Source organism: Taeniopygia guttata, chromosome 3, assembly GCF_048771995.1.
Source record: "Taeniopygia guttata chromosome 3, bTaeGut7.mat, whole genome shotgun sequence".
In the NCBI taxonomy this organism is placed as follows: domain Eukaryota; kingdom Metazoa; phylum Chordata; class Aves; order Passeriformes; family Estrildidae; genus Taeniopygia; species Taeniopygia guttata.
Genome location: NC_133027.1, coordinates 78,993,958 through 79,009,609, shown reverse-complemented (window position 1 = coordinate 79,009,609; position 15,652 = coordinate 78,993,958). Strand labels below are relative to the sequence as shown.

Here is a 15,652-nt window from a genome sequence, read left to right as displayed (position 1 = left end):
TGAGCAGGCAGCTGATTGAAAAAATCCAAACATCGATGCATGGGCCCCATACAGAAGCTGCCTCCACCTCATACTTGTGCTGCACTGACAGTCCCAGAGGAGCCCTAAAAACTGACATCAGGAACATGGACTGGTGAGTTTTCTTCCCCAGGTTAAACAGCCGATGTTTTTGCTCAGGGCCCTGTGGATCTGAGCAGGAAGCTTACTGCAAAAAATCCGAATCGCAAAGGATACATCCCAGACCGGAGCTGCCTTCACCTCATACTTGTGCTGCCCTGACAGTCCCAGAGGAGCCCTAAAAACTGACATCAGGAACCTGGACTGGTAAGTTTTCTTTCCCAGGGAAAACAGCCGGTGTTTGTGCTCAGGGGTCCTGTGGCCCTGAGCAGGCAGCTGATTGCAAAAATAAAAATATTGAAGGATGGGCCCTATACAGAACCTGCCTAACCTCATACATTTGCTGCCCTGACAGTCCCAGATGAGCCCTAAAAACTGACATCAGGAACCTAGACTGGTGACTTTTCTTTCCCAGGGAAAACAACCAATGTTTTAGCCCAGGGCCCTGCGCCCCTTACCGGGGAGCTGACTGCAAAAAATCCTATTATCGAAGGATGGGCCCCATAGAGAATCTGCCACCACCTTATATTTTTGCTGCCCTGAAAGTCCCAGAGGAGCCCTACAAACTGACATCAGGAACCGGGGCTGGTGAGTTTGCTTTCCCACGGAAAACAGCCGATGTTTCTGCTCAGGGTCCTGTGGCCCTGAGCAGGCAGCTGATTGCAAAAAATCCAAACATCAGAGGATGGGCCACATAAAGAAGCTGCGTCAACCTCATACTTGTGCTGCCCTGACAGTCCCAGAGGAGCCCTACAAACTGACATCAGGAACCTGGACTGCTGAGTTTTCTTCCCCAGGTAAAACAGCCGATGTTTTTGCTCTGGGCCCTGTGGATCTGAGCCGGCAGCTTACTGCAAAAAATCCGAATATCAAAGGATAAGTCCCAGACCGGAGCTGCCTTCACCTCATACTTGTGCTGCCCAGACAGTTCCAGAGGAGCCCTACAAGCTGACATCAGGAACCTGGACTGGTGAGTTTTCTCTCCCAGGGAAAATAGCCGATGTTTGTGCTCAGGGCCCTGTGGCTCTGAGCCGGCTGCTGATTGCAAAAAATCCAAACATCGAAGGATGGGCCCCATACAGAAGCTGCCTTGTCATGGTTTGACATGGGAAGAGAATTTTTTTTTTGAAGGAAGAGGTTCACCAGTCAGGGGTCAGGTTTAGATACTGACACTTGGGGTGACCAATTGAAGGTGGACACGCCTCTGAGAACACAGAGGGGTTAAAAGCGGAATTCCCAGGAGGACTCGTCCTTCTTTGGTTCCGGTCACCGCATGGTACGGACCTCTCCCCTGCCCAGCCCGGGCTGGGTGGGGGAGGGGAGCCATGCGGCCTGTGGAGGTAGGCCCAAGGGTGGAGGATGCAACCAGACCTGGCCCCCTGCAGATGGAAGGGTGGAGAAATCTAGGATGTCTCCGCTCCCTCCAGAGTCTCTCTATCTCCCAGGAGAGAAAAAGAGGCAGAGACTCGGTGGTTTTATCAGCAGTTCGCCGCAGGGAAGGAGAAGAGCGGGGGGGGGCCACAAGGTGCCCAGCCGGGCTGTGGGAGCTGGAGCCTGGGCAGCGAGCCATCCTTGGGAGTTGGGACTTTTAACCCTTCCTGAGAAATGAAGGCTTTATGAAATATTACTCCTCCTGAATTTGAAGAAAAGAGAGACAGCTTGAAACCTCAGATGTTTAGAGAAGAAGGTTGGGGGCAGATGATAGAGTGGCCTTTGGCTGGACTCTGCTTGTTTACCATAGACTGAACCACTCTTTTCTTTCAAGAGGGACTGCATTTTAGGGGGATGCATTGGTGGGCCAAGAGACCTTCTGCAGCAACTACCAGTTTTGGAGTGGACAGAGAGAGAGCTGAGGAGGGTGTGAGGATGCCCTCCATCTTCAGGAAGAAGAGAAGGCGATCTCTGTCTTTTGGACCCTCGGCCCCAGGGGAAAATGGGGGGGACTCTAGTCCCGAATTGTGATACTGGACTGTTGTTCCTGGTGGTCCTTGGCAAAACATCCTTAAAGGGGCCCTATAAGCAGTCTCTGTCCATGCCCGGTGGTGAGAGCACTGTGACATGGAGAGAAGAGGGTCACACTGGCCGGTGTATCTGGGCGGTGCCACGTGTGACATTGGAAACACAAAGGGTGGCAGTTGTGTTTCCTGGGGGGGGGTCTATGGTTGCAAGGGGGACTCCTCTCTTCCCCGATGGACTCAGTATTGATTATATTGAAGGGTGAAAACTTGATTAAGGATCCAAATGGGTCTCGCTGGGGTTTGGTGGAGTTGGGTGGAGGGAGGAGAAATGTTTTGGAAGGTTTTCATTTCGAATTTTGTGTGTTTTTTTTTCTTTCCTTTCTTTTCCTTTTATAGTAGTAGTAGTAGTAGTGTAATAAAGTTTTTTCTTTTGTTATTAAGTTTGGCCTGCTTTGCTCTGTTCTTGATCACATTTCACAGCATTTGGTTGGTAAGTTGTATTTTCATGGGGCGCTGGCATTGTGCCAGCGTCAAACCATGACATGCCTCCACCTCATACTTGTGCTGCCCTGACAGTCCCAGAGGAGCCCTACAAACTGACATCAGGAACCTGGACTGGTGAGTTTTCTTTCCCAGGGAAAACAGCCGATGTTTCTGCTCAGGGTCCTGTGGCCCTGAGCAGGCAGCTGATTGCAAAAAATCCGAACATCGAAGGATGGGCCCCATACAGAAGCAGCCTCCACCTCATACGTGTGCTGCCCTGACAGTCCCAGAGGAGCCCTACAAACTAACATCAGGAACCTGGACTGGTGAGTTTTCTTTCCCAGGGAAAAATACCAATGTTTTTGCCCAGGGCCCTGTGCCCCTTACCGGGGAGCTGACTGCAAAAAATCCGATTATCGAAGGATAAGTCCCATAGAGAATCTGCCTCCACCTAATATTTGTGCTGCCCTGAAAGTCCCAGAGGAGCCCTACAAACTGACATCAGGAACCGGGGCTGGTGAATTTGCTTTCCCACGGAAAATATCCGATGTTTCTGCTCAGGGTCCTGTGGCCCTGAGCAGGCAGCTGATTTCAAAAAATCCGAACATCGAAGGATGTACCCCATACAACAGCTGCGCACATCTCATACTTGTGCTGCCCTGACAGTTCCAGAGGAGCCCTACAAACTGACATCAGGAACCTGGACTGGTGAGTTTTCTTTTCCAGGGAAAACAGCCGATGTTTCTGCACAGGGTCCTGTGGCTCTGAGCCGGATGCTGACTGCAAAAAATCCGAACATCGAAGGATAAGTCGCATACAGGAGCTGCCTCCACCTCATACTTGTGCTGCCCTGACAGTCCCAGAGGAGCCCTACAAACTGACATCAGGACCCTGGACTGGTGAGTTTTCATTTCAAGGGAAAAGTGCCGATGTTCCTGCTGAGGGCCCTGTGGCTCTGAGCCGGCAGCTAACTGTAAAAAATCCGAACATCGAAGGTTAAGTCCCAGACCGGAGCTGCCCCCACCTCATACTTGTGCTGCCCTGACAGTCCCAGAGGAGCCCTACAAACTGACATCAGGAACCTGGACTGGTGAGTTTTCTTTCCCAGGGAAAACAGCCGATGTTTCTGCTCATGGTGCTGTGGCCCTGAGCAGGCAGCTGATTGCAAAAAATCCGAATATCGAAGGATGGGCCCCATACAGAATCTGCCCCCACCTCATACTTGTGCTGCCCTGACAGTCCCAGAGGAGCCCTATAAACTGAAATCAGGAACCTGGACTGGTGAGTTTTCTTTCCCAGGGAAAAGAGCCGATGTTTCTGCTCAGGGCCCTGTGGCTTTTAGAAGCCAGCTTACTGCAAAAAATCTGAACATCGAAGGATAAGTCCCAGATCGGAGCTGCACGCACCTCATACTTGTGCTGCCCTCACACTCCCAGAGGAGCCCTACAAACTTACATCAGGAACCTGGACTGGTGAGTATTCTTTCCCAGGGAAAACAGCCGATGTTTGTGCTCAGGGCCCTGTGGCTCTGAGCCGGCAGCTGACTGGAACAAATCCGAACATCGAAGGTTAAGTCCCAGACCGGAGCTGCCCCCACCTCATACTTGTGCTGCCCTGACTGTCCCAGAGGAGCCCTACAAACTGACATCAGGAACCTGGACTGGTGAGTTTTTTTTCCCAGGGAAAAAAGTTGATGTTTCTGCACAGGGTCCTGTGGCTATGAGCAGGAAGCTGATTGCAAAAAATCCAAACATCGAAGGATGGTCCCCTTAGAGAATCTGCCTCCACCTCATACTTGTGCTGCCCTGACAGTCCCAGAGGAGCCCTAAAAACTGACATCAGGAACATGGACTGGTGAGTTTTCTTCCCCAGGTTAAACAGCCGATGTTTTTGCTCAGGTCCCTGTGGATCTGAGCCGGCAGCTTACTGCAAAAAATCCGAATCGCAAAGGATACATCCCAGACCGGAGCTGCCTTCACCTCATACTTGTGCTGCCCTGACAGTCCCAGAGGAGCCCTGCAAACTGAAATCAGGAACCTGGACTGGTGAGTTTTCATTCCAAGGGAAAATTGCCGATGTTCGTGCTGAGGGCCCTGTGGCTCTCAGCCGGCACCTAACTGTAAAAAATCCGAACATAGAAGGTTAAGTCCCAGACCGGAGCTGCCTCCCCCCCATACTTCTGCTGCCCTGACAGTCCCAGAGGAGCCCTACAAACTGACATCAGGAACCTGGACTGGTGAGTTTTCTTTCGTAGGAAAAACAGCCGATGTTTCTCCTCATGGTCCTGTGGCCCTGAGCAGGCAGCTGATTGCAAAAAATCCGAACATCGAAGGATGGGCTCCATACAGAAGCTGCCTCCACCTCATACTTATGCTGCCCTGACAGTCCCAGAGGACCCCTTCAAACTGACATCAGGAACCTGGACTGGTGAGTTTTCTTTCCCAGGGAAAACAGCCGATGTTTGTGCTCAGATCCCTGTGGCTCTTAACGTGCTGCTGATTGCAAAAAATCCGAACAACGAAGGATAAGTCCCATACCGGAGCTGCCTCCACCTCATACTTCTGCTGCCCTGACAGACCCAGGGGAGCCCTATAAACCGACATCAGGAACCTGGACTGGTGAGTTTTCTTTCCCAGGGAAAACAGCCGATGTTTATGCTCAGAGTCCTTTGTCACGGCGCAGGCAGGTGATTGCAAAAAATCCGAAAATTGAAGGATGGGCCCCATACAGAAGCTACCCCTACCTCATACTTGTGCTGCCCTGACAGTCCAACAGGAGCCCTACAAACTGACATCAGGAACCTGGACTGGTGAGTTTTCATTCCAAGGGAAAAGTGCCGATGTTCGTGATCAGGGTCCTGAATATCCCTGAGCAGGCAGCTGATTGCACAAAATCCGAACATCGAAGGATAAGTCGCATAAAGGAGCTGCCTCCACCTCATACTTGTGCTGCCCTGACAGTCCCAGAGGAGCCCTACAAACTGACATCAGGAACCTGGACTGGCTAGTTTTCTTTCCCAGTGGAAACAGCCGATGTTTCTGCTCAGGGTCCTGTGGCCCTGGGCAGGGAGCTGATTGCAAAAAATCCGAACATTGAAGGATGGGCCCCATCCAGAATCTGCCTCCACCTCATACTTGTGCTGCCCTGACAGTCCCAGAGGAGCCCTACAAAAGGACATCAGGAAGCTGGATTGGTGAGTTTTCTTTCCCAGGGAAAACAGCCGATGTTTCTGCTCAGGGTCCTTTGGCCCTGGGCAGGGAGCTGACTGGAAAAAATCTGAATATCGAAGGATGGGCCCCATAGAGAATCTGCCTCCACCTCATACTTGTGCTGCCCTGATTGTCCCCGAGGAGCCCTACAAACTGACATCAGGAACCTGGACTGGTGAGTTTTCTTTCCCAGGGAAAACAGCCGATGTTTCTGCTCAGGGCCCTGTGGCTTTAAGCCGGATGCTGACTGCAAAATATCCGAACATCGAAGGATAAGTCGCATACAGGAGCTTCCTCGACCTCATACTTGTGCTGCCCTGACAGTCCCAGAGGAGCCCTACAAATTGACATCAGGAACCTGGACTGGTGAGTTTTCTTTCCCAGGGAAAACAGCCGATGTTTCTGCTCTGGGTCCTGTGGCCCTGGGCAGGGAGCTGATTGCAAAAAATTCGATCATTGAAGCATGGGCCCCATCCAGAATCTGCCTCCACCTCATACTTGTGCTGCCCTGACAGTCCCAGAGGAGCCCTACAAACTGACATCAGGAACCTGGACTGGTGAGTTTTCTTTCCCAGGGAAAACAGCCGTTGTTTCTGCACAGGGTCCTGTGGCTATGAGGAGGCTGCTGATTGCAAAAAATCCAAGCATCGAAGGATGGGCCCCATACAGAAGCTGCCTCCACCTCATACTTGTGCTGCCCTGACAGTCCCAGAGGAGCCCTACAAACTGATATCAGGAACCTGGACTGGTGAGTTTTCTTTCCCAGGGAAAACAGCCGATGTTTATGCTGAGGTTCCTGTGGCTCTGAGGAGGCAGCGGATTGCAAAAAATCCGAACATCGATGGATGGGCCCAATACAGTACCTGCCTCCACCTCATACTTGTGCTGCCCTGACTGTCCCAGAGGAGCCCTACAAACTGACATCAGGAACCTGGACTGGTGAATTTTCTTTCCCAGGGAAAACAGCCGATGTTTGAGGTCAGGGCCCTGTGGCTCTGAGCCGGCTGCTGATTGCAAAAAATCCGAACATCGAAGGATAAGTCCCAGACCGAAGCTGCCCCCACCTCAGACCTGTGCTGCCCTGACAGTCCCAGAGGAGCCCTACAAACTGACATCAGGAACCTGGACTGATGAGTTTTCCTTCCCAGGGAAAAAAACCAATGATTTTGCCAAGGGCCCTGTGCCACTTAGCAGGGAGCTGACTGCAAAAAATCCGAATATCGAAGGATGGGCTCCATAGAGAATCTGCCACCACCTTATATTTCTTCCACCCTGACAGTCCCAGGGGAGCCCTACACACTGACATCAGGAACCTGGACTGATGAGTTTTCTTTCACAGGGAAAACAGCCGATGTTTCTGCTTAGGGTCCTGTGGCCTTGAGCAGGCAGCTGATTGCAAAAAATACGAACATCGAAGGATGGGCCCATTCAGAAGCTGCCCCCACCTCATACTTGTGCTGCCCTGACAGTCCCAGAGGAGCCCTACAAACTGACATCAGGAACCTGGACTGGTGAGTTTTCTTTCCCAGGGAAAACCGCCGATGTTTCTGCTCAGGGCCCTGTGGCTCTGAGCGGCCAGCTTACTGCAAAAAATCCGAACATCGAAGGATAAGTCCCAGATCGGAGCTGCCCGCACCTCATACTTGTGCTGCCCTGACAGTCCCAGGGGAGCCCTACAAACTGACATCAGGAACCTGGACTGGTGAGTTTTCTTTCCCAGGGAAAACAGCCGATGTTTATGCTCAGGCTCCTTTGTCCCGGAGCAGGCAGCTGATTGCAAAAAATCCGAACATTGAAGGATGGGCCCCATACAGAAGCTGCCCCTACCTCATACTTGTGCTGCCCTGACAGTCCAAGAGGAGCCCTAAAAACTGACATCAGGAACCTGGACTGGTGAGTTGTCTTTCCCAGGGAAAACAGACAGTGTTTTTGCTCAGGGCCCTGTGCCCCTAAGCGCGGAGCTGACTGTAAAAAATCCGAATATCGAAGGATGGGCCCCCTAGAGAATCTGCCTCCACCTCATACTTGTGCTGCCCTGACAGTCCCAGAGGAGCCCTAAAAATTGACATCAGGAACCGGGGCTGGTGAGTTTTCTTTCCCAGTGGAAACAGCCGATGTTTTTGCTCAGGGTCCTGTGGCTCTGGGCAGGGAGCTGATTGCAAAAAATCCGAACATTGAAGGATGGGCCCCATCCAGAATCTGCCTCCACCTCATACTTGTGCTGCCCTGACAGTCCCAGAGGAGCCCTACAAACTGACATCAGGAACCTGGACTGGTGAGTTTTCTTTCCCAAGGAAAACAGCCGATGTTTGTGCTCAGGGTCCTGTGGCTCTGAGCCGGCTGCTGATTGCAAAATATCCGAACATCAAATGATAAATCCCATACAGGAGCTGCCTCCACCTCATACTTGTGCTGCCCTGACAGTCCCAGGGGAGCCTTACAAACTGAGATCAGGAACCTGGACTGGTGAGTTTTCTTTCCCAGGGAAAACAGCCGATGTTTCTGCTCAGGGCCCTGTGCCCCTAAGCGCGGAGCTGACTGCAAAAAATCAGAATATCGAAGGATGGGCCCCATAGAGAATCTGTCTCCACTTCATACTTGTTCTGCCCTGACAGTCCCAGAGGAGCCCTATTAACTGACATCAGGAACCTGGACTGGTGAGTTTTCTTTCCCAGGGAAAACAGCCGATGTTTATGCTCAGGTTCCTGTGGCTCTGAGCAGGCAGCTGATTGCAAAAAATCCAAACATCGATGGATGGGCCCAATACAGTACCTGCCTCCACCTCATGCTTGTGCTTCCCTGACAGTCCCAGAGGAGCCCTACAAACTGACATCAGGAACCTGGACTGGTGAGTTTTCTTTCCCAGGGAAAACAGCCGATGTTTATGCTGAGGTTCCTGTGGCTCTGAGGAGGCAGCGGATTGCAAAAAATCCGAACATCGATGGATGGGCCCAATACAGTACCTGCCTCCACCTCATACTTGTGCTGCCCTGACTGTCCCAGAGGAGCCCTACAAACTGACATCAGGAACCTGGACTGGTGAATTTTCTTTCCCAGGGAAAACAGCCGATGTTTGAGGTCAGGGCCCTGTGGCTCTGAGCCGGCTGCTGATTGCAAAAAATCCGAACATCGAAGGATAAGTCCTAGACCGAAGCTGCCCCCACCTCAGACCTGTGCTGCCCTGACAGTCCCAGAGGAGCCCTACAAACTGACATCAGGAACCTGGACTGATGAGTTTTCCTTCCCAGGGAAAAAAACCAATGATTTTGCCAAGGGCCCTGTGCCACTTAGCAGGGAGCTGACTGCAAAAAATCCGAATATCGAAGGATGGGCTCCATAGAGAATCTGCCACCACCTTATATTTCTTCCACCCTGACAGTCCCAGGGGAGCCCTACACACTGACATCAGGAACCTGGACTGATGAGTTTTCTTTCACAGGGAAAACAGCCGATGTTTCTGCTTAGGGTCCTGTGGCCTTGAGCAGGCAGCTGATTGCAAAAAATACGAACATCGAAGGATGGGCCCATTCAGAAGCTGCCCCCACCTCATACTTGTGCTGCCCTGACAGTCCCAGAGGAGCCCTACAAACTGACATCAGGAACCTGGACTGGTGAGTTTTCTTTCCCAGGGAAAACAGCCGATGTTTATGCTCAGGCTCCTTTGTCCCGGAGCAGGCAGCTGATTGCAAAAAATCCGAACATTGAAGGATGGGCCCCACACAGAAGCTGCCCCTACCTCATACTTGTGCTGCCCTGACAGTCCAAGAGGAGCCCTAAAAACTGACATCAGGAACCTGGACTGGTGAGTTGTCTTTCCCAGGGAAAACAGACAGTGTTTTTGCTCAGGGCCCTGTGCCCCTAAGCGCGGAGCTGACTGTAAAAAATCCGAATATCGAAGGATGGGCCCCCTAGAGAATCTGCCTCCACCTCATACTTGTGCTGCCCTGACAGTCCCAGAGGAGCCCTAAAAATTGACATCAGGAACCGGGGCTGGTGAGTTTTCTTTCCCAGTGGAAACAGCCGATGTTTTTGCTCAGGGTCCTGTGGCCCTGGGCAGGGAGCTGATTGCAAAAAATCCGAACATTGAAGGATGGGCCCCATCCAGAATCTGCCTCCACCTCATACTTGTGCTGCCCTGACAGTCCCAGAGGAGCCCTACAAACTGACATCAGGAACCTGGACTGGTGAGTTTTCTTTCCCAAGGAAAACAGCCGATGTTTGTGCTCAGGGTCCTGTGGCTCTGAGCCGGCTGCTGATTGCAAAATATCCGAACATCAAATGATAAATCCCATACAGGAGCTGCCTCCACCTCATACTTGTGCTGCCCTGACAGTCCCAGGGGAGCCTTACAAACTGAGATCAGGAACCTGGACTGGTGAGTTTTCTTTCCCAGGGAAAACAGCCGATGTTTCTGCTCAGGGCCCTGTGCCCCTAAGCGCGGAGCTGACTGCAAAAAATCAGAATATCGAAGGATGGGCCCCATAGAGAATCTGTCTCCACTTCATACTTGTTCTGCCCTGACAGTCCCAGAGGAGCCCTATTAACTGACATCAGGAACCTGGACTGGTGAGTTTTCTTTCCCAGGGAAAACAGCCGATGTTTATGCTCAGGTTCCTGTGGCTCTGAGCAGGCAGCTGATTGCAAAAAATCCGAACATCGATGGATGGGCCCAATACAGTACCTGCCTCCACCTCATGCTTGTGCTTCCCTGACAGTCCCAGAGGAGCCCTACAAACTGACATCAGGAACCTGGACTGGTGAGTTTTCTTTCCCACGGAAAAAAAACAATGATTTTGCCCAGGGCCCTGTGCCCCTTAGCGGGGAGCTGACTGCAAAAAATCCGAATATCGAAGGATGGGCCCAATACAGTACCTGCCTTAACCTCATACTTGTGCTGCCCTGACAGTCCCAGTGGAGCCCTACAAACTGACATCAGGAACCTGGACTGGTGAGTTTTCTTTCCCAGGGAAAACAGCCGATGTTTGTGCTCAGGGCCCTGTGGCTCTGAGCAGCCAGCTTACTGCAAAAAATCCGAACATCGAAGGATAAGTCCCAGATCGGAGCTGCCCGCACCTCATACTTGTGCTGCCCTGACAGTTCCAGGGGAGCCCTACAAACTGACATCAGGAACCTGGACTGGTGAGTTTTCTTTCCCAGGGAAAACAGCCGATGTTTATGCTAAGGGTCCGTTTTCCCGGAGCAGGCAGCTGATTGCAAAAAATCCGAACATTGAAGGATGGGCCCCATACAGAAGCTGCCTCCACCTCATACTTGTGCTGCCCTGACAGTCCAAGAGGAGCCCTACAAACTGACATCAGGAACATGGATTGGTGAGTTTTCTTTCACAGGGAAAACAGCCGATGTTTGTGCTCAGGGCCATGTGGCTCTAAGCCGGATGCTGACTGCAAAAAATCCAAACATCGAAGGATAAGTCGCATACAGGAGCTTCCTCGACCTCACACTTGTGCTGCCCTGACAGTCCCAGAGGAGCCCTACAAACTGACATCAGGAACCTGGACTGGTGAGTTTTCTTCCCCAGGTAAAACAGCCCATGTTTTTGCTCAGGGTCCTGTGGCCCTGGGCAGGGAGCTGATTGCAAAAAATCCGAACATTGAAGGATGGGCCCCATCCAGAATCTGCCTCCACCTCATACTTGTGCTGCCCTGACAGTCCCAGAGGAGCCCTACAAACTGACATCAGGAACCTGGACTGGTGAGTTTTCTTTCCCAGGGAAAACAGCCGATGTTTGTGCTCAGGGTCCTGTGGCTCTGAGCCGGCTGCTGATTGCAAAATATCCGAACATCGAAGGATAAATCCCATACAGGAGCTGCCTCCACCTCATACTTGTGCTGCCCTGACTGTCCAGGGGAGCCCTACCAACTGACATCAGGAACCTGGACTGGTGAGTTTTCTTTCCCAAGGAAAACAGCCGATGTTTCTGCTCAGTGTCCTTTGGCCCTGGGCAGGGAGCTGATTGCAAAAAATCCGAACATCGAAGGATGGGCCCCATACAGAATCTGCCTCCACCTCATACTTGTGCTGCCCTGACAGTCCAAGAGGACCCCTACAAACTGACATCAGGAACCTGGACTGGTGAGTTTTCTTTCCCAGGGAAAACTGCCGATGTTTCTGCTCCGGACCCTGTACCCATAAGCGCGGAGCTGACTGCAAAAAATCCGAATATCGAAGGATGGGCCCCATAGATAATCTGCCTCCACTTCATACTTGTGCTGCCCTGACAGTCCCAGAGGAGCCCTACAAACTGACATCAGGAACCTGGACTGGTGAGTTTTCTTTCCCAGGGAAAACAGTGGATGTTTCTGCTTAGGGTCCTGTGACCTTGAGCAGGCAGATGATTGCAAAAAATCCGAACATCGAAGGATGGGCCCCATACAGAAGCTGCCCCCACCTCATACTTGTGCTGCCCTGACAGTCCCAGAGGAGCCCTACAAAATGTCATCAGGAACCTGGACTGGTGAGTTTTCTTTCCCAGGGAAAACAGCCGGTGTTTCTGCTCAGGGCCCTGTGGCTCTGAGCCGGCAGCTTACTGCAAAAAATCCGAACATCGAAGGATAAGTCCCAGATCGGAGCTGCCCGCACCTCATATTTGTGCTGCCCTGACAGTCCCAGAGGAGCCCTACAAGCTGACATCAGGAACCTGGACTGGTGAGTTTTCTTTCCCAGGCAAAACAGCCGATGTTTCAGCTCAGGGCCATGTGGCTCTAAGCCGGATGCTGACTGCAAAAAATCCAAACATCGAAGGATAAGTCGCATACAGGAGCTTCCTCGACCTCACACTTTTGCTGCCCTGACAGTCCCAGAGGAGCCCTACAAACTGACATCAGGAACCTGGACTGGTGAGTTTTCTTTCCCAGTGGAAACAGCCGATGTTTCTGCTCAGGGTCCTGTGGCCCTGGGCAGGGAGCTGATTGCAAAAAATCCGAACATTGAAGGATTGGCCCCATCCAGAATCTGCCTCCACCTCATACTTGTGCTGCCCTGACAGTCCCAGAGGAGCCCTACAAACTGACATCAGGAACCTGGACTGGTGAGTTTTCTTTCCCAAGGAAAACAGCCGATGTTTCTCCTCAGGGCCCTGTACCCCTAAGCGCGGAGCTGACTGCAAAAAATCAGAATATCGAAGGATGGGCCCCCTAGATAATCTGCCTCCACTTCATACTTGTACTGCCCTGACAGTCCCAGAGGAGCCCTACAAACTGACATCAGGAACCTGGACTGGTGAGTTTTCTTTCGCAGGGAAAACAGCGGATGTTTCTTCTTAGGGTCCTGTGACCTTGAGCAGGCAGATGATTGCAAAAAATCCGAACATCGAAGGATTGGCCCCATACAGAAGCTGCCCCCACCTAATACTTGTGCTGCCCTGACAGTCCCAGAGGAGCTCTACAAAATGTCATCAGGAACCTGGACTGGTGAGTTTTCTTTCCCAGGGAAAACAGCCGATGTTTCTGCTCAGGGCCCTGTGGCTCTGAGCCGGCAGCTTACTGCAAAAAATCCGAACATCGAAGGATAAGTCCCAGATCGGAGCTGCCCGCACCTCATATTTGTGCTGCCCTGACAGTCCCAGAGGAGCCCTACAAATTGACATCTGGAACCTGGACTGGTGAGTTTTCTTTCCAAGGGAAAAAAGCCAATGTTTCTGTTCACGGTCCTGTGGCCCTGAGCAGGAAGATGATTGCAAAAAATCCAAACATCGAAGGATGGGCCCTATACAGAAGCTGCCTCCACCTCATACTTGTGCTGCCCTGACAGTCGCAGAGGAGCCCTACAAACTGACATCAGTAACCTGGACTGGTGAGTTTTCTTTCCCAGGGAAAACAGCCGATGTTTCTGTTCACGGTCTTGTGGCCCTGAGCAGGCAACTGACTGCAAAAAATCCGAACATCGAAGGATGGGCCCCAGACCGAAGCTGCCTCCACCTCATACATGTGCTGCCCTGACAGTCCCAGAGGAGCCCTACAAACTGACATCAGGAACCGGGGCTGGTGAGGTTTCTTTCCCAGGGGAAATAGCCGATGTTTATGCTCAGGGTCCTGTGGCCCTGAGCAGGCATCTGATTGCAAGAAATCCGAACATCGAAGGATGGGCCCCATACAGCAGTTGCCTCCACCTCGTATTTGTGCTGCCCTGACAGTCCCAGAGGAGCCCTACAAACTGACATCAGGAACCTGGACTGGTGAGTTTTCTTTCCCAGGGAATACAGCCGATGTTTATGCTCAGGTTCCTGTGGCTCTGAGCAGGCAGCTGATTGCAAAAAATCCGAACATCGATGGAGGGGCCCCATACAGTACCTGCCTCCACCTCATACTTGTGCTGCCCTGACAGTCCCAGAGGAGCCCTACAAACTGACATCAGGAACCTGGACTGGTGAATTTTCTTTCCCAGGGAAAACAGCCGATGTTTGTGCTGAGGGCCCTGTGGCTCTGAGCCGGAAGCTTACTGCAAAAAATCCGAACATCGAAGGATAAGTCCCAGACCGGAGCTGCCCCCACCTCATACTTGTGCTGCCCTGACAGTCCCAGAGGAGCCCTACAAACTGACATCAGGCACCTGGACTGATGAGTTTTCTTTCCCAGGGAAAAAAAACAATGATTTTGCCCAGGGCCCTGTGCCCCTTAGCGGGGAGCTGACTGCAAAAAATCCGAATATCGAAGGATGGGCCCAATACAGTACCTGCCTTAACCTCATACTTGTGCTGCCCTGACAGTCCCAGTGGAGCCCTACAAACTGACATCAGGAACCTGGACTGGTGAGTTTTCTTTCCCAGGGAAAACAGCCCATGTTTCTGCTCACGGTCCTGTAGCACTGAGCAGGCAGCTGACTGCAAAAATCTCAACATCGAAGGATAAGTCCCAGACCGGAGATGCCCCCACATCATACTTGTGCTGCCCTGACAGTCCCAGAGGAGCCCTACAAACTGACATCAGGAACCTGGACTGATGAGTTTTCTTTCACAGGGAAAACAGCCGATGTTTCTGCTTAGGGTCCTGTGGCCTTGAGCAGGCAGCTGATTGCAAAAAATACGAACATCGAAGGATGGGCCCATTCAGAAGCTGCCCCCACCTCATACTTGTGCTGCCCTGACAGTCCCAGAGGAGCCCTACAAACTGACATCAGGAACCTGGACTGGTGAGTTTTCTTTCCCAGGGAAAACCGCCGATGTTTCTGCTCAGGGCCCTGTGGCTCTGAGCGGCCAGCTTACTGCAAAAAATCCGAACATCGAAGGATAAGTCCCAGATCGGAGCTGCCCGCACCTCATACTTGTGCTGCCCTGACAGTCCCAGGGGAGCCCTACAAACTGACATCAGGAACCTGGACTGGTGAGTTTTCTTTCCCAGGGAAAACAGCCGATGTTTATGCTCAGGCTCCTTTGTCCCGGAGCAGGCAGCTGATTGCAAAAAATCCGAACATTGAAGGATGGGCCCCATACAGAAGCTGCCCCTACCTCATACTTGTGCTGCCCTGACAGTCCAAGAGGAGCCCTAAAAACTGACATCAGGAACCTGGACTGGTGAGTTGTCTTTCCCAGGGAAAACAGACAGTGTTTTTGCTCAGGGCCCTGTGCCCCTAAGCGCGGAGCTGACTGTAAAAAATCCGAATATCGAAGGATGGGCCCCCTAGAGAATCTGCCTCCACCTCATACTTGTGCTGCCCTGACAGTCCCAGAGGAGCCCTAAAAATTGACATCAGGAACCGGGGCTGGTGAGTTTTCTTTCCCAGTGGAAACAGCCGATGTTTTTGCTCAGGGTCCTGTGGCCCTGGGCAGGGAGCTGATTGCAAAAAATCCGAACATTGAAGGATGGGCCCCATCCAGAATCTGCCTCCACCTCATACTTGTGCTGCCCTGACAGTCCCAGAGGAGCCCTA

The 15,652-nt window shown here is 52.1% G+C and overlaps 1 long non-coding RNA gene across 1 annotated transcript; it reads left to right on the top strand.

Annotated features, from left to right (window-relative positions):
• The first annotated feature begins 1,240 nt into the window (after nt 1-1,240).
• Nucleotides 1,241-2,515, top strand: LOC140683588 (uncharacterized). Its single transcript, XR_012054758.1, has 2 exons — nt 1,241-1,457; nt 1,600-2,515. It is a non-coding gene; the product is annotated as an uncharacterized lncRNA (long non-coding RNA).
• The last annotated feature ends 13,137 nt before the right edge of the window (nt 2,516-15,652 follow it).